The sequence below is a fragment of the Canis lupus genome, chromosome 22 (assembly GCF_048164855.1).
Source record: "Canis lupus baileyi chromosome 22, mCanLup2.hap1, whole genome shotgun sequence".
Lineage (NCBI taxonomy): Eukaryota > Metazoa > Chordata > Mammalia > Carnivora > Canidae > Canis > Canis lupus.
Genome location: NC_132859.1, coordinates 12,093,964 through 12,119,744, shown reverse-complemented (window position 1 = coordinate 12,119,744; position 25,781 = coordinate 12,093,964). Strand labels below are relative to the sequence as shown.

The 25,781-nt window shown below is 33.9% G+C and overlaps 1 long non-coding RNA gene across 2 annotated transcripts in view; it reads left to right on the top strand.

The window, feature by feature from the left end:
* The first annotated feature begins 286 nt into the window (after nucleotides 1–286).
* LOC140614428 (uncharacterized) overlaps nucleotides 287–25,781 on the top strand; it is a 249,357-nt gene continuing 223,862 nt past the window's right edge. The window contains exon 1 of one of the 2 annotated variants that reach the window (XR_012015291.1): nucleotides 287–384. This is a non-coding gene — a long non-coding RNA (uncharacterized lncRNA). The remainder of the gene's footprint in view (nucleotides 385–25,781) is intronic. The other variant, XR_012015290.1, reaches the window with a different exon arrangement.

The window sequence follows — 25,781 nt, the reverse complement described above, 5'->3', positions numbered from 1 at the left end:
AATATGTTTTATTTGATTCTGAGGTGTATTGTATATAAATATAACTAATAGTAGTTGAATTACAAAGCTTGTGAGTGATTTGCTTACATTTAGAATGTGGATTTAATGATATAATACCTTAAAGGAAAATATAATAATATTTTATTGAGCATATTATTATTATCAAGAGGTATACTAAGTCCCATTTATACATGCTTGCATGATCATATTTAATGCATGCACTATGTTTTTTGTAAACACGTTTTAGTATTTATAGTTTGCCCATAAAACAAGGAAAGCTTGAAGAGCTGAGTCCGTCATTTGCCTATGAGCCACAGCTGAAGGAAGCTGTGATTCACGCTTTAGAGCCCACTCTCTTAGCTCCTGAGCAGATAAAGGATAAAGGTAAGATTACCAAGATCTGTATAATCAGACAAATGGTCATTTTCTCAGTGTATAGAGTTATGAAAATTAAATTCAGAGTTATTTGTGGGGACATTAAAGGTCTATGTTGACATAGAATCAAATCTTTTCATATATTTCCCTGAAATAGCTAGTAGTTCTTTGATAAAGTGTAGAAATACCTTGTTTGTCAATATCTTATTAACTTTACAATGTTATTAAACTTTGAGTAAAAATCTTTTACTATGAAGAGAAATTCTTTTTAAAACCTAGTTTTCAACTGCTGTGTGTGAAAACTCTTGCTCTGCAAGGGAATTAAAGAGATACATAATGTGTTGAAATATAATTTTTTGCATCAACAACTTATCAGAAGCATGTCTTGATTCCAATTTTTATTTCTATGGCTCCAACATGAAGAAGATTCCTAAAATGATATACTTTTAAATTTCAGATTTTTTTATTTTCCTTTTTGAGTTAAAATTAATCTTAAATAAATCAGTGGAATTTTGGTACAATAGTTCTTAAAATGTGTGAACTTATTTCTAGTTTAATCCTTTTTATTGGTGTTGTATTATCTATAACAAAATATGAGGCACTTAACTGCATCCATAAGCCTTAAGATAACCTTATTAAAAGTAAGTTTTATTTACTTTTAAACAGAATATTATTTAATTTACTAAATAATAATGACATTTCCAAGGTGACTTTAGGAATAGAAATGGGAAAATCACTTCAAGTGGCTAATCATTCAAAATTATAAATCATGATTTTTCATATGCACTGTGTAGAATATGCGTAACAAGTATCTGAAAACAACTTTATATAGGTATATCCTCAAAAAAGTAATTAAGTCATTGCTTATAACATCATAAAACTGCAGACTTCATGATGCCTACCTTTGGGAACCACTGAGAGTTGTTAAACTCAACGGTGAGATTTTTATCTCATAGTCATTAGGGCTATTGGAGTAAATATGACTGTATTTGTGATATGTAAAGTAGCAGTATAGTATATATGATTTCCTTTTTTGCAAAAATAAAAAATATTCTATAACGTAGGTAGGCAGCTAGATGATTTCTAGAGTAATAGGCAAAAAGTAAGTAAGAGGTAAATCTCCTCCAGTGTGTTGCGAGCAAAAAATTCCTTCAGTTTATGCCTTTGTAAATTTTCTTATTTTGCAATAATACAACCATGAATATCCTTATCTATAAATCTTCATGACAAACCTGAATTTTCCTTAATAAATTCCTATATTGTAATTCTAGGATATAAACAGTATTGAGTAAAACATTCCTTACACAATGGTGTATTGTTTAAGCTACCACCAGTAAATACCTAATAGAGAATTCTTCTGCACTCATAAAAAAGTTAATGTTCATTTTTTCCTATTTGATGTAAGAAAAAAATTTCATGTAAATGAATATGTTTGTGACACTTGGGGTGATTGAAGAATTTTTTGCTTATTCAAGTAATTTGCAATTCTTCAATTATTAATCAGTAACATGATTGAAAGATTATATTATGTTCCAAAAAGTTGAGTACTAACTATATTTTGTTCTACTTCATATTTGGAAAAATGTAAACCTTCTATAATGTAAATAAGATACTTAGAGTTAGGGTTCTAAAATGTATTACTCAAAAGGATACTAAAAATAATTTACCCAAAAGTCTTTGGTTTATAGATTAGGAAAGTCCTATCCAGATAAGACTTAACAATTCCTATATTGTAGAAGTTGCCAGATACAAAATTAACATCAGAGCTTGCTATCATGGTCCATTGTCTTTTCCCTATTCCAGGATCTGTCTCTAGAATATTCATATTATCAAAAAATTTTAAGCTCTAAGTGAGTAGATGATGGTGAGGCTGTATAGTGCATATGTCACCTTTTATTTTATTTTTGGTGCTCTGAATGATTATATATATCTTGCGCATTGTGCAGATCTTACAAAGTGACATTCTCAAATAAGCGCTGAGCTTTCTTTCTTTTTTTTTTTTTAATTAGTAGCTGAACTGGAAAATGCAAGCTGTCAAATATGTGTTTCTTTTTTAATACTCTAAATAGAATAGCTTCATATTAATTACGTGGTAGCAACCAACTAAACGAATTACATAAGGAGAGCAGAACTCAAAATATTCTATATTTAAGAGACCACACAAAGACCTAAATGAATCCAGAATTGGTGTATTTTCAAGGAAGAATGATACTGTATTTTAAAATAATGTGATTTTGTCTTAAATTACTCACAAGCTTTGGCATTTATTCATTCCAATAGCAAAGGACAAGAATATGAAGGAGAATAAAACCCCGATAAACCAGAAGGAAACATTTTATACTATTTTATTGGGAAATAATTGCCAGTAAATTTAACACCCTTGAACTCTGTACTTCACATTTAATCAAGATAAATAATATAACAAACTTAAACATTTAGAAGGTATTTTACAATATCGGTAGACAGATCATTTCGGGCTATCATCATCTCTGAGAAAAGAGAAAGATTGAGTTATTTACCTGTGATCTCACAATAACACAGTGAAGGTAAAATTAGAACCAGGAGGTCCTTGGTCAGAACCTTGAATTGATTCTGTGGGTTTTGCTTTGCTAACTTGGCATTTGCAGTCTTTTCCTCACATAAAAACAGTAGTTCCCTGGCTATATGCATGTAAGTAACTAGATAACTAGGAAAAAGAGTTTTTAAAAATTACTTTAAGTAGAAATCATGAAAATAAAAGTACTTAATTTTGACAAAGCCCAGTTTATACATGCAGACCATGAGATTTCAAGAGGTTGTGATTTTCTCCATCCTATTACAAACTGAGTCAGTACTTAAATGTAGGTTTTCTTCAAGTTCATGTTATTGACCTAATGGAAATATTTAGTTGTTTTCTTTTTTTCTTTGCAAGTGGTCAAAACCTAACCTCCTGGCTTAAGTTAAAAATTGAGGGGCACCTGGGTGGCTTAGTGGTTCAGCATCTGTCTTTGGCCCAGGGCGTGAGCCCAGGGTCATAGGATCTAGTCCCACATCGGGCTCCTTGCACGCAGGGAGCCTGCTTCTCTCTTTGCCTGTGTCTCTGCCTCTCTCTCTGTGTCTTTCATGAGTAAATAAATAAAATCTTTTTTAAAAAAATTTGAGGCTTTTGTTGGCTCATAGATTTTAAGTAATAGATGAAATATTATTAAACCACAAGAAGTACGGGATAAATCTGCAAGTGACTAAAACACTCAGATGGCCTATGTTTTTCTTCATTCACACACGTAGAAAGGCATTTGCCTTTCTCTGCAGAGTGGTTTCATTCTCTTCCACTAGAGACTTTCTCTGTATGATGGGGAAATGGCAATACCCAGGTTCTCTCAAAAGTCTTCTTGCTTGTTAACAAATATTTATGTCTAGACTCCCCAAGGGCATAGAAAGTATATACCTCCCTGTATATACTTCCTTTTCTGTCTTAGCACTCAAGAGCTTAAGCAAAACTCATTAAGTGAACATCTAGTTATGTATTAATTGTAAGAACATGAGTTACTATCTGTTCAGCATCCTCTATGTGATCAATTCTAGGCTAGATTATTTATATTTTTATTTCTCGTTTTCTAAAAAACCCTGAAGGTGAAGCATTACATTCTACTCTACTGATAAGGAAGCTTTAGGGAGGGGTTGAGATTTGAACTCAATTCAATGCAAACCTAAAGCCTGTCTCTTTCTATTTTATCTAATAAGAGATTAGTGTTTATCAGGTTTATGGTTTGCTTTAAATAATTCATTAGGCTAATTTTATCATTAACCTCTTCTCCACAAAGACTTTGAATTTTCAGCTTTTGAAAGACAATGCAGAGGTGTATAATATCAAGCAAGATAATCAAGTTTTGCTGAAATTAAGGTTATAGTATTCTTTTTCTTAATACGTGTAGTATATTAGAGAAGTCATGATATTTCAGATTTTAAGGTGATTTTAATACTAAAGCATATCAGGATGCCTGGGTGGCTCAGTGGTTCAGCATCTGCCTTCAGCTCAGGGCCTAATCCTGGGGTCCCCGGATTGAGCCCCACATTGGGCTCCCTGTGAGAAACCTCCTTCTCTCTCTGCCTATGTCTCTGCTTCTCTCTGTGTCTCTCATGAATAAATAAATAAAATCTTTAAAAAATTAAGTATATCAAATGATAGTAATTTCAGGAGGATAATTTTTAAAATTTATTACAATTCTATGTCAATAGGCTGTATGTCATTGAATTTTTAGCTACCATTTTTATTAATGCTAAAAAGTATGCTTTCTAAGCACAAAGTAAGAAAATCTATGGAAGAAAAATACAGATTTTTAGTAAATATAAGATAAAACATTTAGTATACAAAGATTTGAGTAGTATAAACATATTTTTATAACTTCAAACACAATAAAAAAAGGAAATAGTACCTTCTATGTCAAAAACTATGGTTCATAACTCTCATGTGGAATTTGAGATGAAATGACATTTTGTTTTGTTTGATTTATGTCACTACAATGGTAGTTTCTTTTTTTTAACTTACTGGCAAAATAATCTCAAGTGACATTCTTAATTTGGTTAATAATTTTATATTTTCCTAGTGTCTAGACTTAAAGGCAAATAATAAAGCAAATATAAATAACTTTTGAAATAATTGCTTCGAGTGATGACTGTCTTCAATGTATTAGGTGAATACTCAAGCCATTGGCTTGAGCTATAGTTTCCATCTATGAGAATGGAAGATATTTGTCTCTGGATATTTGCCCAGAGTCTCAAGTCACAATGGAATTTTACCAATCCATGCATGCTTTCTCTCTCTCACTTAAATCACAACCATCAGTGTTGTAGCTAAAACCTATCCTTCCCCAAATGAGGAGCTGATCAAGGCAAGTATGATAAAAAATGGCAGGCACACATAGAGAGTTAGACATTTTACCACTTTCAAACAGAAAATGCTGGATTTGTCACCAATATGAATCCTGACATGTGTAGTTATGGGGAAAGAGATTTTTTTTCTGATCTATATCAGTATCTTACTCATAATTTTTGAAAAAGAATATAGAAAGAAGACCTCCTACTCCTATTCTGTTTGTAGTTGACTTCTTGCAAAGAAATCCTGTGGTTTTCTTCTGTTTTATGAATACATTAGAATGCTACATGTTAATGGTAATACATAGTAAGTTAAAATTTGAAGTCATGAATTAAACCACTAGGAAAAAATAGTCATTTTCTCCTCTAGGCCAATCTTTCAATGTTTTTGAAATTCCTAAATTTCAAAATTACCTAATTTGAATTCCGAATTTTTTTTTAAAGATTTTATTTATTTATTCATGAGAGACACAAAGAGAGAGGCAGAGACACAGGCAGAGGGAGAAGCATGCTCCATGCAGGGAGGCCGATGTGGGACTCAATCCCGGGTCTTCACAATCAGGCCCTGGGCTGAAGGTAGTGCTAAACTGCTGAGCCACCCAGGCTGCCCTGAATTCAGAATTTTTCACAACCAACACAAATACCTCAGATGAGTGAGAAGAAGTTTATGACAGAGGACACTACCATGCCAATTTATTTAGAAGAACCTTGAATCAAACTTCCTTTTTTCCCCAGATTCTCACCAGACCTGCACTTCTCACTGGGAAGGGTAGTCCTGAGGTAATATATATATATATATATATTTTTCCCCTATTTGCTTATTTTGTGGCAACAAAGAGATTAAAATCCATTTTTCCCTGATTTGGACATATGTTGTTCATGGTACCATGTACTATATGTACTTAATTATTCTGCCTTGACCCAGCTAACTGCAAGAAGCATCAAATCATATTTATGGTAATCAGTGTAAACACAGATACAGATTATGAATTACAATGTTTTTGATGTTTTGGGAATTTATGTTCTGTCTTAATAATGAAGTCAACTTGATTTTTATGATCTGTTTTTAATCAGTGCAGTTTTTAAAATTTAATCCATCAGCTTTGTGTCAGATTAATGAGTTTCAAAGACTTACAAAGGGTCCATGACTCATAATACTTCTGTTAACTGCTTGCTTCAGGGTTGATGATTCATGCTAAACAATAGCAATTAGATTCCTTTAATTTTTTAATATAGAATAAAGGTTGGAATTCATTCTTTAATAGCTACTTATGTTTATTTACAGCTCCTTACAGCCATGTTTTTACCCTTCCAATTTTACAGATGAAGGATCAATGAGGTTAAGTGCCTTGCCCAGCACCACCCAATAGGTGAATTAAAAGCTGAGATTAGAATTTCAAATATCAAATCTCCCTGTAAGTCATTGAGCCATGCTGCCTTGAAAAACATTAAAGAGTATCTTTGGAAATTTTTTGTAAGAAACTTCAAATTTCATGATAAAATTTAAATATTTTTTTCAAAGGAACTCCTTTATGAGAACTATAAATGTACATAATCAAATTCAATGTCAGCTTTTAATTAACTTATAACAAAATGGCTAGCAAAAATTTTAGTAGTATAATTCCATTTAGATTAAGGATACTTAAATGAATGTCTTTGTTTCATAAAGAAGATAGGATTTGCTCACAAATAATGGTTATGAAGTTGGTAAGTAGGACTATAAATGTTCTTTTTACCCAGAAACTACATTCAATTTTTGTTAAATACATTTACAGTAGATTATATTATGATGAAGAGGATTCTAGGCTTAGAGACTGCTAATTTGGAGCCAATTTCCATCCATAAAAGGCTAAGCATTAATAAACTGAGTTGTAACAGATGACCTCTAATTAAAAATAAATCATATATTATAAAGTACATTTAAAAGCTATGAAGTGAACCCATTTTTGTGTGAATAATTATGTCCTTTAATGAATGACTTAATAACACATAATATGATTAGGGGAAGATTCCTACAGTACAATCATTGACTCACAGATGACAAACTCAGAAGATATTAATGTCTTCTAATAGAATCTTGATTGTACAGCAGAGATCAAATATTTATCAGTTCTTTCATTAAGTTTTTGCTTTGACTAAGATAGTACATCTTTCCCAGATAGACTGCCTCTGCTTTATTGTATTTCACAGCCATGCCCAATGTTCATTTTGTGCAGTACACACAGAATCATATAATTTGAAACTAAAATTTGGGATCAGTTAGTCTGTTCTTTCATTTTTCAGTGATGAACCAGAATTTCAGAGACCTAGAATTACCTTCTATGGATTACACAGTCTGTAGTTTTGTCATTTTCTGTAATCTGGATCTATATTCTGAGTGACTGCAGGAGGCATGATTCTACTAAGAGTTCACTTCTCAACTAACTGGCTTCATAAATATAAATTTAAATATTTCATCAAAATTTGAGAAAAATTATGGCAATTTTTTCTTCAATTTTTTGGTCTCTACTTTCATTCTTTTCCTTGGGGACTCCAATTATACTTTTATTTCTCTAATTTTCCCCACAGTTCACTGATCTTATGTTTATTTCATTTTGAATTGTTTACGTTACTATAGCTTCATTTTTTTTTTTTTTGCAGATTTTAATCTGTTGCTAATCCCATCTATAGCTACACTAGGAAATAATTGATTAAAAATAATGGGGTATGAAAAACTAAATATAGGTGCTATTCCTGTGCCTTTTTCTATGGTTTGAAACCATGCCAAGTAATCTAAAGTTCTATATTGCTACCTTCCCCCAAATACAACCAAGTAATAACATTTAAAATGTTTTTGAAAACTATAAATAAATATCTCAAATAATAGAAGATAAATTTTGTTTTAGAGAGAATATGACAAGAATATAATTTAATTTTCTACCTTTTAATAGCAGTTAGGTATTAATCAAATTATGGTAGGAAAAAGATGCCTTTGGAACACCTGGGTGGCTCAGTGATTGTCTACCTTTGGCTCAGGTCATGATCCCAGGGTCCCAGTCCCACATAGAGCTCCCCAGGGGAGCCTGCTTCTCCTTTTCCTTGTGTCTCTGCCTCTCTCTCTCTGTATCTCTCATGAATAAATAAATAAAATCTTTAAAAAAATACCTTCAACGGTTTTAACCCTTCAGTTAAGATATGGTTTATTTTATAACTTATAAAAAAGTAAGCTATATCCTCTTATGAACAATGTACAATAGAGACAAGTTTTGGAACTTCCCCCATAGTAAAATGAATACTATGCAATTGAAATTTAAAAGTTACTGAAATGTCCTAGAGGAAAAAAGTTATAGAAAAATAAAGATATTTCATAATAGAAGTGTTGGTTTTGCCTCCATGATATAGTAAACTCTGCATAGGGTTACTAATGGAAGAAAAAAGCTTAGTTTTTGTTTGTTTTTTTTTTTTTTTAATGATTCTTTTATTCATGAGACACACAGAGAGAAGTGCAGAGGCCTAGGCAGTGGGAAAAGTGGGCTCCTTGCAGGGAGCCCAATATGGGACTCGATCCCAGGACCTCAGGATCATGCCCTGGGCCAAAGGTAGACGCCCAACCGCTGAGCTACCCAGGCGTCCCAAAACTTAGTTTTGAGTGACAAAAAAAGAAATCAGGATACAAGCAGACCAAGAGTATTTGGTGCTCAAGCCCCATGAATTAGTGCATTTTTTTCTTTACTTTTTCTTTACTTTGTGCTTTTCTCTCTGTTCTGATCTCTAAAATGTGGTTCAAAGTCCAAGGTAGAAGATGAAGATCTATTCTCAGTTCTTCATACTAGGTAACAGGAAAAAGATGGGGAAGGAGGAAAAGACCTTTTATGAGATTTCCTAGAAGCTGATGCACAGCACATTCATGTATGTGCCAACGACCAGAACTTAGTAACCAGGCCATAAGACAAAGATCTGCAGTTAAAGCTAACACCAGATATTCTAGGACCAGAGACAAGAACAAATACCGAAGTAGGCAATGAGCAGCCTCTGCAATAACATGTTTAGTGGAAAAAAAAAACAAAAACAAACTAAACAACAACAAAAAACTCCAAAATCATCCACAGTATAGCCATATTGTTTATTTAGGGCATTTAACCTCAGAGGACCTGATCTCAGGGATTATTCAAAAGAAATATGTGTGCCATTATATTAGCCTTCCTAGTAAGAGAGCCTAGTATGCTGTTCAGCATGATTAAAGTCAGCCACAGTAAGGAGGCTTATTTGAAGCATGAAAGCTAGAATTGTTGTATAAACTCCTTAGAAATTTTAAGGATTACTTTTAAAAAACTCAACATATCAATCATAAGGAAATTTATAGCTATGAATGAACAGTAAACTTTAATTATGAAATTCTACATATACATTTAATTTTCACCCATGCACACAAACTTTTATTTTAAGTCTACTGGCTGATAGGAATGGGAGAGAGAAAATGTATATTGTGTTCCTTAACAGAAATAAAAAGTTGTAGTACTGGCTATTTATTGGTCATCTATATTTTGCTACACTACTAAATGCTTCACATACATTTATCAAATTATCATCTTTAACAACACCGAGAGCTAAGTATTATGTTTCTCTTACAAATAAGAGCAGTAAGGTAAAGAGGGGTTGAACATTTTCATAAAATGGGAATGCTGTGCCTCTAAGACAACAGTCTCACCTACGAGTAAAAAGGACACTTAATGCCTCAAAATTTTGAGTACTAACACCTAAAGGTATTATTAAAAAATAATTTGCAGAATGCCTGAGTGGCTCAGCAGTTAGGCATCTTTGGCTCAGGGTGTGATCCTGGAGTCCCAGGATCGAGTCCCACATCGGGCTCCCTGCATGGAGCCTGCTTCTCCTTCTGTCTGTGTCTCTGTGTCTCTGTCTCTCTGTCTCTCGTGAATTTTATTTATAAATAAATAAAATCCTTGGAAAAAATAATTTGAGGACTTGAACTCAATTGGCAAAAATGAACTAGTTCTTTCAAACAATGTAAATGCTAAAGGCATAATTTAGAGAATTGTCTTTACTAGAGGAAATATGAATTGTGAAGGTTTTTCACTGAAATCTAAAAAAAATGAAATAGATATACTAGGACTTTTTAACTTTCAGAAATTTTATGCTTTTTTTATTGAACTGGAAATTGAGGGGAGAAAATTCATTTACTGAGTCTTACAGCAAGGCTATTTCAGAGAATGAATGAGAAGTGTGTGTATGAAAATTGAAAATAAAATGCAAATGTAGCAAAAGTATACAATTTAGTTTGATTACAGTATAGGTCAGCTTGGCAGATGAGCTGCTTGAAATAGATGATCAAGATTGTGTGAGTTAATTCTGTGGCATGCTGAGACATAACTGGCAGTGTTTCTAATGCCCTGCACCAGGAAGCGCATAATTACTGCTGTTATTATGGAGGATGTGAATGTGGTCTCCTAGCAATATGCTAAACACCCGCTTTTGAGTACTTAAAGTGCTTCATCTCCAATTGGTAAAGGTTTTATTCATCTGGAAAGCAGCAAATAAAAAGTTGTAAAATTGCTATTTAAGTCATATCTATAATTAATATTTAAAACATTTAGACATATATAATTTAATACTGATTTTTAAGTTTAATTCCTAGTGAGTGAGTGATAAAGGGAACATTTATCTTATAGGTAGGGCAGTCTTATGCTTTGTCAGTGCCTCTAATCTCTTGTAGGAATTTTAGGATTTTTATTTTATTTTATTTTATTTTATTTTATTTTATTTTATTTTATTTTATTTTAATTAATTAATTAATTAATTAATTTATTTATTTATTTAGATGAGGATTTTTAGACTTAGGAAGAATGAATATTTTCTTCTGGGATGAAAGTCGTCAGGAATATCTTTACCTATTAATAATAATAACAATAACAGTAGTAAATGTAACTGTTTATTCTTTCTCAATTTTAAATATCTCCTGGTCAATAATACTCAGGTTAAGGGGAAAGTGTCCTCTCGTTTTGAGGCTTACATGTATAAATTATTCATGTCTTCCACAGGAAAGATAGAGAAATCCTCTGAAAGAATCCATGATTTAGTAACTTAGCTATCACAAATATTTTAGGCTATGTAACTCACATTAACAGCTATTTCTTATTCTAATGTATAAAAATATTGAAAAAATCATTGCCAAGATGCCTGTCAAAGAGATTTTTCTGTGTTTTCTTCTAGTTTTATAATTTTCAGTTTTTAAAATCTTTAATCCATTTTGAGTTAATTTTTTTAAGTGGTAAAAACAAGGGCTTAGTTTCATTTTTTACATAGAATATTCAATTTTCCCAGGGCCATTTATTGAAGATAGACAGTCTTCTCTCCACTGAGCAGTACTGGCTTCATTGTCAAATATTGGTTGACTATATATGCATGGGCTTATTTCTGTGCTCTCCATTCTATTCTAGTGGTTTATTTATTTTTATGTTAGTATCATTTCTGTTTTATGTTAGTACCATACCATACCAAGCTTCATATATAGCTTGAAATTAGGAAGTGTGATGCTTTCCACTTTGTTCTCTCTCAGGATTGCTTTTACTAGTTAGGGTCTTTTGTGGTCCCAAATGAATTTCAGGATTGTTTTTCCTACCTCTGTAAAAAGTGCCATTCGAATCTTGATAGGGACTGCATGGAATTTATAAGTGGCTTTGGGTAGTATGGATATTTTAATATTATTCTGATCCATGAGCATGGGATGTCTTTCTGTTTATATGTGTCTTCTTCAGTTTCTTTTATCGTTGCTTTTCAGTTTTCAGTTTGTAGATCTTTCACCTCCTTGGTTAAATTTATCCCTCATTTTTAAATTATTTTTGATGCTACTATAAATGGGATTGTTTTTTAATTTCTTTTTCAAATAATTTTTTGTAGTGTTTAGAAATGTAACATTGTTTTGTATGTTGATTTTGCATGCTGCAGTTTTACTGAATTCATTCACTAGTTCTAAGAGGTTTTGTGTGTGTGTGTGTGTGCAGAGGGGTTTCTTAGGATTTTCTATACATAATATGTCACTTGCAAACAGAGACAGTTTTCCTTCTTCCTTTCCAATTTGAATATTTCTTTTCCTTGCTTAATTTCTCTGTATAAATTTCCATTAGTATATTAAAAAGGAGTGGTGAGAGATGTTCCTTTCTGAGCAGGAAAGCTTTCTACCTCTCACCATTTAATATGATGTTAGTGTATATATACACTCTATATATATAGTTTTGATGTATGTCCATTCTATGCCCAATTTGTTTAGTTTTTATCATAAAAGAATGCTGAATTTTGTTAAATGCAATTTTCTGCCTCTATTGAAATGATTATATAATTTGTATCCCTCATATTATTAATGTGATATATCATATTTGTCAATTTGTGTATATTGAACTGTCCTTGCATCCCAATAGTAAATCTTGCTTGATTATGAATGCATGATCCTTCTAATGTGCTTTTCAGTTCTGTTTGCTAGTATTTTGTCAAGAAATTTTGCATCTATATTCATCAGAGATATTGACTATAGTTTTCTGTCTTGTGGTGGTTTTATCTGACTTTCGTCTGAAAGCAACACTTGCTGGCCACAAAATGAATTTGAAAGTATTCCCTCTTCTATTAATTTTTTTGGAAGAGTTTAAGAAAGATTGGCACTAATTCTTCTTTAAACATTTGGTAGAATTCACCTGTTAAACCATCTAATTCTGGGCTTTTCTGTGTTGGGAAGTTTTTGGTTGCTTATTCAAACTTCTTATACATTATTTATCTAAACTGTTCAGATTTTCTATTTCTTTATGATTCTGCCTCGGTAGGTTGCATATTCTTGGACTTTATCAATTTCTTCTAAATTATCCAATTAGTTGGCATATATTTTTGATACCAGAGAGCTTAGTCTTGTCTCCTGGAGTCAAAGAACAAATCTGGCAGACAAAGGAGAGTGAGTAAAGCAATGGAAGTTTATTAAGTAAAGATACAGAGAAAGCTCTCAGAAGGGGTTCCTGATAGGGTTGCCACTGAGGGCTTGTAGGGTTGGTCTTTTATTGAAGCCACCCAGAGAACCTAAATTCTTTTAACGTATCTATTGATATCACCATTGAGTAAGGACTAGTGCGGACATCTTTAATGGCTTACTTACTCTTTAGGATCTGGTAATTCTTTGTTGGTCACAAGCAGCTGTTATAAGGACCCCATTTCTGGCACCTGGGACAGGAGGTCTGGTTTATTTCTCTCTGGTTTCCTTTCATCTCCACATTTTGGGATTTTTCTGAGCCTGATTCCATGGTCCCCTAGTTAGTCCCATTTGTCCCTAACTCATTTTTAGAAGTCTCTTATGATTCTTTGTATTTCTATGATATTGTTTATAATATCTCCTTTTTCATTTCAGATTTTATATTTGATTTTTATTTTTTTCTTACTTTAGCTAAAGGTTTGTTAAATTTGTTTATCTTTTTAAAAAGCAGCTCTTAGTTGCGTTTTTTTTCCTATTTCTCTCCTCTTTATTTCGTTTATTTCTGCTGTAATCTTTATTGTTCTTCTGCTAACTTGAGCTTAATTTTTTTTGCTAGTTCCTTGAAATGTAAGGTTACATTGTTTATTTAAGATTTTTCTTTTAATGAATTTATAGCTATAAATTTCCATCTTAGAACTGCTTTTGCAGCATCTCATAGATTTTCTTATATTGTATTTCCATTTTTGTGTGTTTGAAGACTTTATTTTTAATTTCCAATTTGATCTCTTCTTTGACCCACTGGTTATTCAAGAGCATGTTGTTTAGTATCCTCGTGCTTGTGAATTTTCCAGTTTTCTTTTTTTTTTTTTTTTTTTAATTTTCCAGTTTTCATCCTGTTACTGATTTTTAGTTGCATACCATCTGGTAGGTAAAAATAGTATGATTTTCATTCTTCTTTCCATTGCTAAGGTTTGTTTTGTGATTCAAGATATTACTTATCCTGGATAGTGTTTCATGTGCACCTGACAAGAATGTGTGTTCTGTTGCTGGTGGATGGAATGTTCTGTGTATGTCTGTTAGGTACATTGATCCGTGGTATAGTTCAAGTTTAATGTTTGTTTATTGATTTTTTTTCGTTTGGATGATCTATTCATTATTGAAAGTGAGCTATTAAAGTCTCCCAGTGGGATGCCTGGGTGGCTCAGTTAGTTAAGAGTCTGCCTTCAGTTCAGGTCATGATCTTAGGGACCTGGCATCCAGCCCTGCATCTGGATCCTTGCTTGGCAGGGAATCAGCTTCTCCCTCTTCCTCTGCCTCCCATCCCCCCTACTTCTGCTCTGTCAAATAAATAAATAAATAAATAAATAAATAAATAAATAAATTTTAAAAGATCTTATTTATTTATTCGAGAGAGAGAGAGAGAGAGGCAGAGACACAGGCAGAGGGAGAAGCAGGCTCCATGCAGGGAGCCTGATGTGGGACTTGACCCGGGGTCTCCAGAATTATGCCCTGGGCTGAAGGTGGTGCCAAACTGCTGAGCCACCCAGGCTGCCCCAATAAATAAAATTAAAAAAAAATTCCTCACTGTTATTGCATTTATGTCTATTTCTCCTTTCAGATCTGTTATATTTGCTTGCTACCCTTAGGTACTCTGACATTTGGTGTGTATATATAATTATAATTGTTATATCTTCTTGATGAATCAACCATCATATCCCTACATAATGACCTTCTTTTTCTCATTACAGTTCTTGACTTTTCTTTCTCTTTCTAATATTTTGGTCACAGGCAACCTTGCAAGACTGCTCCAGAAGATAGTGGAGCCACAAACTCAAAAGAGCTAGAATCCCTAAGTCATTACTCAGAAGAGAGACCCAACAATACAGAAAATTCATTTTGAACCCTTTAGTACCTAGAAATAAATCTCGATTTTTTGTGAACTATGTTTATTACAACAATTAGTGTTGCCCTAACTAATCCAAGTGTATTTCCCATACTCCTTGCTGGAGAGATTGATTTAGGGATAGATATGGAAGTCAGTCATAGGTTGAATAGTGAGAGGCATGTGTCCTGACCACAATAATTAGGACATCACATAGCTTAATCTTGCCCAATTAGAGAGAACAATAGATACTGATTAAGAATGTATGAGATTTAAAGATAAGGAAGTCTTACAAACCAGCTCTTAGTATTGGCAGCCAGCCTACCTCTTGATGCAGTAGGAGAGCTGTTCCTGTGACTGTTGAGCCTTCAACTTGAGTCCTGAATAGTGTGCCCTCTGTCTTACTCAGGGATTTTCCTCTATTGATTATCCTCTACCTCTATGCTCTTCAACATCTTTCACTTTCTCATTAGCATTCATTCTCATTTCACCTTCCATTAGCATTCAAATATTTTCAGGTCTATTTTACCCCATAAAACAACTATCATTCTTCTTTCAACTACAAAACTTCCTTTGACTCAATTTTCATTTTATATCACTTACCTAATACTCTCATACCCATTCTGTGCAACAATTCCCATTGTCTCCTGTTGAGTATCAGGTTCCTGAAACTACTCCACAGCATGGTCTGTGGTGAGGTAGAGTTTTTATTTTGAAAGTAAAATTTTACATGGCTAGAATTCATTAAAAAAAAAATTATCTCATTCTTCCCTAATACCAGATAGAGGTGTGTTTGGGCCTGCCTTGATCTTTGTCATACAATCGAAAGTACTTTGTCAATTTTGAAATAAACTATTTGGCAATAGGCTATGTAGATTTGGATACTAGTCTGTTAACAGGAGCTGTGTGGGAATGCATGATGCTTAGCACCTGGAGTCCTTGAGGGCACAAGAGACTTTCCCTGCTTGGGGGAAGGAATCACTTTCTATGGGAAGCTGTATTTGGATGCAGCCTCTTTCCCTAGGAGAAAAGTGTGGGGGAAGACTGTTCCAGGTAGCTCTTTATTGAGGCATTACAAAGAGAATATGCAGGATGGACAAACCTACTCTTTGCGTTATGCTTCCAGAAAGAATAGCCAGATTGTTATTTCTACTTTCTTACATTTGCTTTCAGTTCCCTACAACTCTGAAACTCCTTTTACTGTATAACTCATACTTTCATGTGGCTAAATCCCAAAAATGCTGTGTTTATATTAAACTTGCTCTGGTGGAATATTTTATCACATTTATCCACTTAACTACTCTTAATTTTATATCCCCCACAACCTTTCTATGAAGTTGTAATGAGCAAAACCTCAGGTCAAAATCAGCGTACATACAGTTATGTATTAGACAAATATCTATGAGAAAGTGGTCACAGAGCAGTTCATAAACCTGTCCAGGCAACAGGAAAGTCCAAACTCTCCACCCTTTCAGGTACTCTGATCACATCTTTATGAGGCAGACACATACATTCCAGAGCCATGATTCATCAATGGCATCTTATCAGAAATAAAAACCAGTGCCAGAACATAGTGCCATGTAACACCATAATGCTGAAATATTTTGGGATAAAGCCAACTCTGTAAACTGTTGGATACTTAATTAAAGGCGAAATAGAGTCTATTTCAGCATAATGAATCTTACTAATGAGAGCCCATTTCTTTTTTCTTTTCTTTTTTTTTTTTTTTTTTAAGCATTTGTTGATCAAGTCAGGGATTTCAGTAAAGCTCATATCAGCCACCTCTGGAGCATGACCTTCCCTTATGTAATAGCTGATGACCTCCCTAGAAAGTGCTTCTTGGTATCATGACAGCTGAGCAATCCTAGACTATGCATTCTTGGTTATACAACTGATTCTTCCTGGAAGTCAAAGAAATTGACGCCTGCTTTGTATCACATCATCAATACTGAGTGATTTAAAGGAAATGGCAGGCATGATGAGGACTGGACTGGCAATGTTGTATCATCCCCATGTTGTTGCTCAGTCAGTTACTAAGGTCAGTAGCATGCTTACCAGCTTAGCTACGTTCTCAAATTCATTAAAGTTGTTAAAGTTAAAACTCTTACTTAGAGATGATCTTGTCCTATTTCCTCTTTATGCATCACTTTCTACCTTCTTGAATTTCTTTATCACCAAGCACTTTCCAAAATATACGTAATTTTTTTAAAAGATGGACACTCATGTTGTCATTACTCTATATATTTAAAAGTAAATCTTTAGTGCTTTTTTTCTTTGAGAGTTCTTAGGCAGAGAAACAAATTATTAGTATATTCTTCAGTTTTTATATGCTATTTTTTGTCACTAAAAACTCTTTTTCTTTCTGATCTTTGTCTCTGACTCCTATTTTCTTCCTTATCCAGTTTAATAAGTTTGATATGTTTGATAGGTCTCTTCTTATCATTATAGGTATATAAAGGTATCTTACTGTTGTTTTAATTTAATTTGATTTGATAATTTAGTTTCTCTTGTTGTTTAATTTCTAATGACTTTGAAATCATTTGGGCTATCTCTTCTGTGAAAATTCTAGTTCCTGGGAAATCTGGGTGGTTCAGTCAGCTAAGCGGCCAGCTCTTGATTTTGGCTGAAGTCATGATCTCAGGGTCCTGGGATCTAGCCCTATGTCAGGCTCCATGCTCAAGCAAGAGTCTGTTCTAGGATCCTTGTCTCTTTCTCTCTCTTCCCCTTTCCCCACTCATGCTTACTCATGTACTTGGTCTCCTTCTCTCTCTCTCTCTCTCTCTATCTCTATCTCTATCTCTATCTCTCTAACAAATCTTAAAACTCCAGTCCTGTTGCTTTGCCATTTTAAATCTGGTTCTCATCATGTTCTCATTAATTTGTTGGACTTTTCTAATGTATTCAAGATACTAATGATTTACTAGTTTTAGTATCTTAAATATCTTCTCCCAGAGTATCATCAGGTCTGGTACATACATTTGTGGTATCTTTCGTTAAATACATTTTTGGTGTTATGAATTTATCATAGGCCTTGAAGAAAATACCCAGCATGCCTGGAAGGGCCACACAAGTCAAGGCAGAGTACAAACAGAGAAAGACGGGATCTGGGACATTTGCCTTTATTAGGATCTGTGGATAGAGTGTTTTGGGGTTCTTGGGCTAAGGCCAGATTGATCAATTCAAACCAAAAGAACAGGGTTTTGGTAAGCCATGTGAGGGTCTTATCTAAGAGGCCCATAAGGAGAAAACACTGGGAGACAGGGGAGACCAAAGAGCTGTTGGAGAAATCCTATCAGAAACTTAACATTTGCTTGTGCCTCTCCAGGCTGCTATTCATGGCATGCACTTATGTGAGGGATCTAGTGTCAGTTTAAGGTTCCTGAAGGCTGCTTAGCCAAACAAAATGGATATTAAAGCAGCAATAACATGGAGTAACTTAGCTAAACTTTCAACAGGTGTTTATCAGTGTTTTACCTATAGTGAGTGCTTTTTCCACATCCTATTGAGGCTTCCCTTCCTACCTTACCTCACAGTGATAGCGTCCTGAATTTTCTTCTTTGACTTTATAGTTTTACTCTTTATATTTAGGTCCTTAATTTATCAGGATCTAGATTAGCCAGGGATTCAGCTTCATTTTTCTTATCTTTCCCAGCACCATGTACCATTGGATTATATGGTCACCTTTGTCATATCAAAGTTTTTATTTATATGCAGGTCTGTTTCAGAAATCCGTTTTCTGTTCCAAAGATCTAGGGATAGTTCATGATGTTAGAAGTTAGTCGGACAATTAGGTAGTCAGGGCCAGGGTCCCCAACAAGAAAACAGGAGCCACAACTAAGAAAAAACTACTAGCATCCTTTTTTGCATCTTAAACAAGACCACATTAGCATCCTGTCTAGCAGCCTCTGCAGAAGTGACTTTTGCAAAACATCCTGAAACAAAACAACCATAAAATATTGATCACTATCACAACTTCAGGCAGTTAGTCTCCAGATGTCTGCCCAAAAGGCAATTAACATATGAACAATAACTGCATAGGTAGATAGGTGCATGATCAAAGCCTTGATTGGCACACCTTAGCAGCCAATCCACAGGAGGCCCACACTTAGAATGCTCAAGATAGTTCTGAAAAAGAGCTCATAAAAGCCCTAGATTTGAATGCTAACACAGCAATTCTCTCAAGCCCCCTTCTTCTCTGGGACTTTGTCCCAAATATACTTTGCCCTGCTACCCACCACTGTTCATCTGGTCTACCTCTTTATTCTTTGAGGCTACGTGACCAAGAACTGCAGGCACTACTAAATAAAAATTCTGTAACAATGGGGTGCACCCTCTTTAAAATGACTTAGCTATCAGTGGATTTTAGTCTTTGAAACACATTTTGGAAAGATTGTCAGATTCCTCAAAAAAATTTTGCTTGCTATTTTTTGAATGTATAAATTGGTATTTGTGAAACTGACATCTTCACAATGTTTTGTCATTGCATAAATGAACACGGCATGTATTATTCAGCTCTTTTTACATGCTTCAAAAGAGGTTATATAAAATGTCCACATTGAAAACTATATTCTTCATTTATAATGCAAAGTGCTTTTATATCAATCACTTTAATTATAAGAATAAACCAATGATTTAAACATGACAAAATTATTATTCTATATTTTCTTAAAAAGACTTTAAAACATTCAAAGTCTGGCCCAAAGATATTTAACTTCTGATGTATAGTGAGGCCTTAAGCATGTCTCATCAATCCTAGTAAAAAGGTCTTTATATTATACTCTGTAGAACTGCCTTCTATAAAAATAGAGAGGGAAATTCACACTTGAAAGCAAAACTCTTGGAAGTTTAGTGGAAAGATTGTTTCTAAACACTTTAGAGAAATGTCTTTTTTACTTGCCTGTCTACCTATGAAGGCATTCTTATTTGAGGCATATTCTGCTATGTCAGGAATGATTTTTATTGCTTTGCTTTTTATTAATGGATTCATAGCATTGATGTAAGCTGGAGGAATGTACCCAATTGAGATTTTAGGAAACTGTCCTAATTTTCAGTTCCTATCTTATGAAATTTCTTATTAAAAAAAAAAAAAACCAACAACTCTCCTTTGGATATTTTAACATTCAATGTTAATGAATGAGATGTTTTCATGCATAATTCTCACAAACACATCTAAATAAGAACATATGTCTCTTTTACTGCTGTGGTTATGTACATGAATAAAATTATTTTTTCTTTGCCAGGAAATCTGTTTGGGCACAATAAACACTGAATCCATGTTTATTTTACATGTTGGATAAGTTTTGTTTTTAAGGGGAATAATTTATTTTATTCAAATTATCTTATTACTGACAAGAATTAACTAGAAGAAGATGAGTCAGGGCCATCTGGCATTCTTTAGTAGCTTATTTTGACACCTCACTCATTTGTTTAAATAATGCGCTGATCCAGTATAAACTAACATACAGAAATGCAAGGTACTTTCATTTCTAGACTAAATCAGTATACATTTGCATTTTTATAGGTGCAAATGAATTAATGCATAGAACACAACTAAGCCACTTTAGCATGTTTGCTCACCAACCCCCAATCCATTCATTTTATCTAAAAAACGCTTTTCCTATAATTTGCATGATATTAGGCTGAACTGGAGACCTGGGTTTCCTGAATAAATGTTAAATTGACCGAGAGTCAGAATTCTTCAGAAGCTAGAGTAGAAGCATTATTCTCCTATTTTAATAATTGACCTATACATACAAAGTTTTAAACTTTGTTGAATGATGTGATGAGATATTTCTGACTTTCTACATGGATCATGACTAAATAGAGGCATTATAATTTCCACTAAATGTTGCACTCCCACTTGGACACTTTTTCTTGGTCTCTTGACTAGCTGGTAAAAGAGATTCTAAGTTCCATTCTGAAAATATGACATCTTTTTATTTTAATTCTGATATATAATGTACCAACATCTGTGTTAGAATGCACTCTTTCTTTATATTATTTGAGTAGAAAAAAATGTCCAAGCTTTTCTTCTCCATAGTCTTTAGACAGATAAAATAACGTAGGATGGATTTCCTTTGATTATGAACTATTCTGCATTTTGCAGCACAGCATCATGTGAAGGCCATGACCATAATTTCTTTATCAATCATCTGAAATGGTTAGTAAAAGAAAACAAGTTTCAGAAATAACTAGATCTCTTTTAAAATACATAAAGCACCAAAGTCTTACATATTTTCCTTATTGAATTAAAAGTGAATTTCCAGATGTCTCTGAGACTCATTTTTGTACCATTGCTTAAGCATATTTGTATTCGTAATATAATGCTTTTTCTAATCAATAATAGTTTTAGAAATAATAATCCAATATTTTTTTAATTTAATTTTATTTTTATTATTTTATTTATGATAGGTACACAGTGAGAGAGAGAGAGAGACAGAGACATAGGCAGAGGGAGAAGCAGGCTCCATGCACCAGGAGCCCGACATGGGATTCGATCCCGGGTCTCCAGTCTCCAGGAACGCACCCTGGGCCAAAGGCAGGCGCTAAACCGCTGCCCCACCCAGGGATCCCCAATAATCCAATATTTAATGTATTATTGGTACTAAACTCAGTAGGGCCCAAAGAGTTGAATATATTTTTTTTAACATTTTTTTTAATTAAGTGACAAATATTTATTTCATGACTACCTAACTAGGTGATAAGAAAGTAAAGATACACATACAGACATTCAATCACATGTATGTTCCTTCAAGGAGTTTCATAATCTATTAGAAGACATTCACAAAAAGTAATTATGATAGATCATGGTAAATATATGTAGTAGATACTTCAGTACCTTATTCATATTTCCTTTATAACTTACAATTTCCTTGGATGAGAGCCTGATTCCCTCCAGCTACTTCTAAGTTGTAACTTTCTGGATGCTGGAGCCTACGCCACATGGGTGAGGGACAGGTCAGAAGTGCCAGGGAATTAACAGTTTCCATCAAGGAGCTGTCTATCAATGAGTGATTGGAGTTGAATAATTCTATATGTATGTTTTACATTGGCTTTCAAGGTTCCCAAGTGGAATTAAGCTTTAATCACCCACAATGATAACTTCAAAAATAATGTATCTTTATTAATTCCTTTTCTTCCCTGTCTCACTTTGCCAATCTACTACTAGTATTTCTTGGGATTACCTCCCAAATAAACAACCTGCCCTTGAATCCTTGTCTGAATATCTACTTCTGTGGTAATTCAAATAAGACATAAAATAATAATAAAAAATAGCCATGGGAGCAGACCTGAGTTATGCCTTCTGTCTAGAGATGATTATGTAAGACTTGTGTGTGTGTGTGTGTGTTTGTGTTTAAATTTTATTTTATTTATTCATGAGAGAGACAGAGAGGAAGAGACACAGGCAGAGGGAGAAACAGGCTCTATGCAGGGAGCCCAATGTGGGACTGGATCCCAGGTCTCCGGGATCACACCCTGAGCCAAAGGCAGACACTCAACCACTGAGCCACCCATGCGTCCCTGTTCATGTGAGACTTTTGGACAAAATGAATGCTGAGTTGAGTCTAAAGAGAGGAGTAGGACTTATTGAGGTAAAAGGTGTAGGGATTTCATCCTAAGAAAAATAGAGCCCTTGAGAAAAACCAACCAAAAGGAAGATTCTCTTGCTGATGTTTCAAAACAACCAGAGCAATTCTTAGTCTTAGAAAAATAAAATTGGTAGTGGAAAATGTAAGATATTTGGTTGAAAGAATGGTAAAAATGGGGGCTGGAATTTTGGCTCATAAATGTTTTGAAGGATAGAGGTATAAGAGAGTAAAGGATGATTATAGTAGAGCAATTCGATACCCAATCATGGGACCTGAGCTAGTTTGAAATTAGAGACCAGGAGAGATTGATATACTACTAGAAAAATGTGGTATCATAGTATAAATATCAAGATGGAATTGAAGAATAAGTGAATAAGAAAAAGTGAAAAATATACAGAAAGTTATGATCAGAGTTTCAACACTGGAGATTAAAACTGGAGACATAGAGGGGTACCTGGGTGGCTCAGTGGTTGAGCATTTGCCTTTGGCTCCGGTCATGATCCTGGGGTCCTGGGATTGAGTTCTGCATCAGGATCCCCATAAGGAGTCTGCTTTTCCCTCTGCCTATGTCTCTGTGTTTCTCATGAATACATTAAAAAAATATTTAAAATTGGAGAGGTAAGTAAATTCCCGATGATGATGTTGGCAGGGGTGAGGCCCGAGGGTAGCAGGCATGGAGTTGGAGAAAGGACAGACCTGCAAGGCTCTGCTTATTGGTGACATGTTCATTCTGAAACAGTGTGAGCAGGCTTGGGTAGAGGGAAAGGTTTCAGTGTAGAGTTCATCCTGGATAGAAGAGATAATAACTGTCACTTTTCTTTATTGGGTCAAAAATTTTTTTCTGTATATTGTTTCAATATTCCACCATTCATAATTACAGATTTCTATCCTATTTGAAGGTTTTTCTGTGTATGGATTTAGCAAGAAGAATTAGCTACAACTAAGTAATTTCAAGGAATTTTAATATCATACATTACTATACATATCTTAAAAAGTATTTCTACATGGATCATTTAATCTTTAATGTACCTCAAGAAATTGCTTCTCAATGTTAAAGAGTCTGAAGCTTATACAAGTTATAAGACTTGGCCTTACAAAAACAAGGTGTGATTTCTGGTCTCCCCAGTATAAAGTCCTCACTTTTCTAAGGCATCAGTTCAATGGCTCATGATGTTGTAACCAAACAAACCTTGAGTTCACTCCCTGGTAAGTCACAGATAGAGACTACATATGGTGGAGATGTCACACAAAGGAAACTTTATTTGCAGCAAATAAGGACATCATGGGGAATAACGTCCAAAGCTGTGACTTCTTGAGCAGGGGTGAATGGGTTCCTTTTATTTAGGGTTCATCATAGTATGCAGTGGCAGGCATAAAGTCATCCATGTATCTTATGGAAACATGCCTATGTATGTGTTGTAGATTATGTAAATGAGGCTTATGCTCCTCCTTGGGCCAAGATTTTAGTATTACAATGGGGTAGAGGTAGCTCTTGCCACACCATGGGTCACTGGTCACTCCATGGTCCATCTGTGCAGGTATGAGTCAGTGGTTAAGCTCAAATAGTTTGGGTGGTTTCAGCTTCAGGAGCTCTTTGTCAGGGCAGTTGTTATTGCTTCGGGGGTTATTTCAGTGTCTATCTTGGGATGCTTTGACAATCAGTGGAGTCTTTTGCCTGAGTTAAAAGATAAGTTAGAAAGAAGAACTTAAGGGAAATGTGAAACAAAGTTCAGTGGGTACATGCATTTGGACACTAAACATCTGGTCTTGGGGTCAATCATGTATTCTTGCTGGTGACAGTGTAAGGCTGATACATATAGTCTATCCTATAAAACTAGGCTTGAATTTTTTTCTCTTTGAGGGGTGCAAGGTAAAACCTTCTCTTTCCCTGTCCCCTAAAGCCTCATGATCACCTTGTTAGGCTTGGATAAAACATCTCTATTGCTGGAAAGCTTCACTTTTCCAGTGTTTTAGGGAAAGAAGTATATTTTCATTTTGTCCTGTTCACCTGAAGACCTAGTATTATTTCTTTTGATCTGCATCGTGTCTGTAGGAGAGAATAATATATATTGAAATATCTAAATGGGACTTCATTTTCCCCAAGCTTCACTAAAAAATTGAATTTTCTTGAATTTCCCCAATTATCATACTCACAGGCTTAAACAAAAAAGAAATCTACCTTCATTTTGTGTGTGTGTGTGTGTGTGTGTGTGTGTGTATGTATGTGTATTTTTTTCTGTGATCACGGGAAAGCTTTAAAGAACAGTAATTTTAACATTTCATTGGGATATTAGAGTAGTTGCTCTCAACCCCTCATGAAGGTAATTTTATACTTGGTTAACTTATAAGTATTACAAACAGTATACGCATGTTTACTTTGCTGAGTGTCTTAGTATTAGCAATTTCCTTTTCCTCTCTGTAGCAGTATGATGGGTAAATTATAGGATAGTGTGTTCTTAAGTGAAAAACAATATTGTGTATTTAAGAAGAGGCCTTTTTCAGATGCTATTTCAGTCCTACTGTATAATTCTTATTTGTATTGTACTTAAATATTTCATATAATTTGAATCTTTTGAAAGTTCATAGATAAATTCATTCAGGTGTAAATTTTATTAAACCCTGCTAACATATTTTGCTACATCATTCTGGGAAAAATTTGAAAGAAAATAATTTGTGTTTGCATGAATCCAAAGTATGATCAATTATTTTTGACACATATGTTAGTTACATGATTTTACAAAATATTTGTTATGTTAAAATAACTCAAGAATAATAGACCTCATTTAAAATTTGTATAAAATTGCAATACAAATATTAGTAGTTTTCTCTGTCAGAAATAAAAGTATTTAAAATTAAAAAAATAAAAACAAAAGAAATATTATAGGAAAATGATGGTGGCAGTGGTCAGAGCGCTAAAATAGAAGTCATGTTATATTTCATAATATGAATACATTTCCAAAATAGATTTTGAAATAGATTATAGAAACAGAACAACTAAATGCTTTATGTGATCCTGGATTAGCTCTTGGTTCCACAAAAGACTTTATTGTAACATTTGAAGAAATCAAATAGTCTGTGTATGAAAAGTAGTATTGCACAAATGTAAATTTAATTACTGGAATATGATTTTACAGTG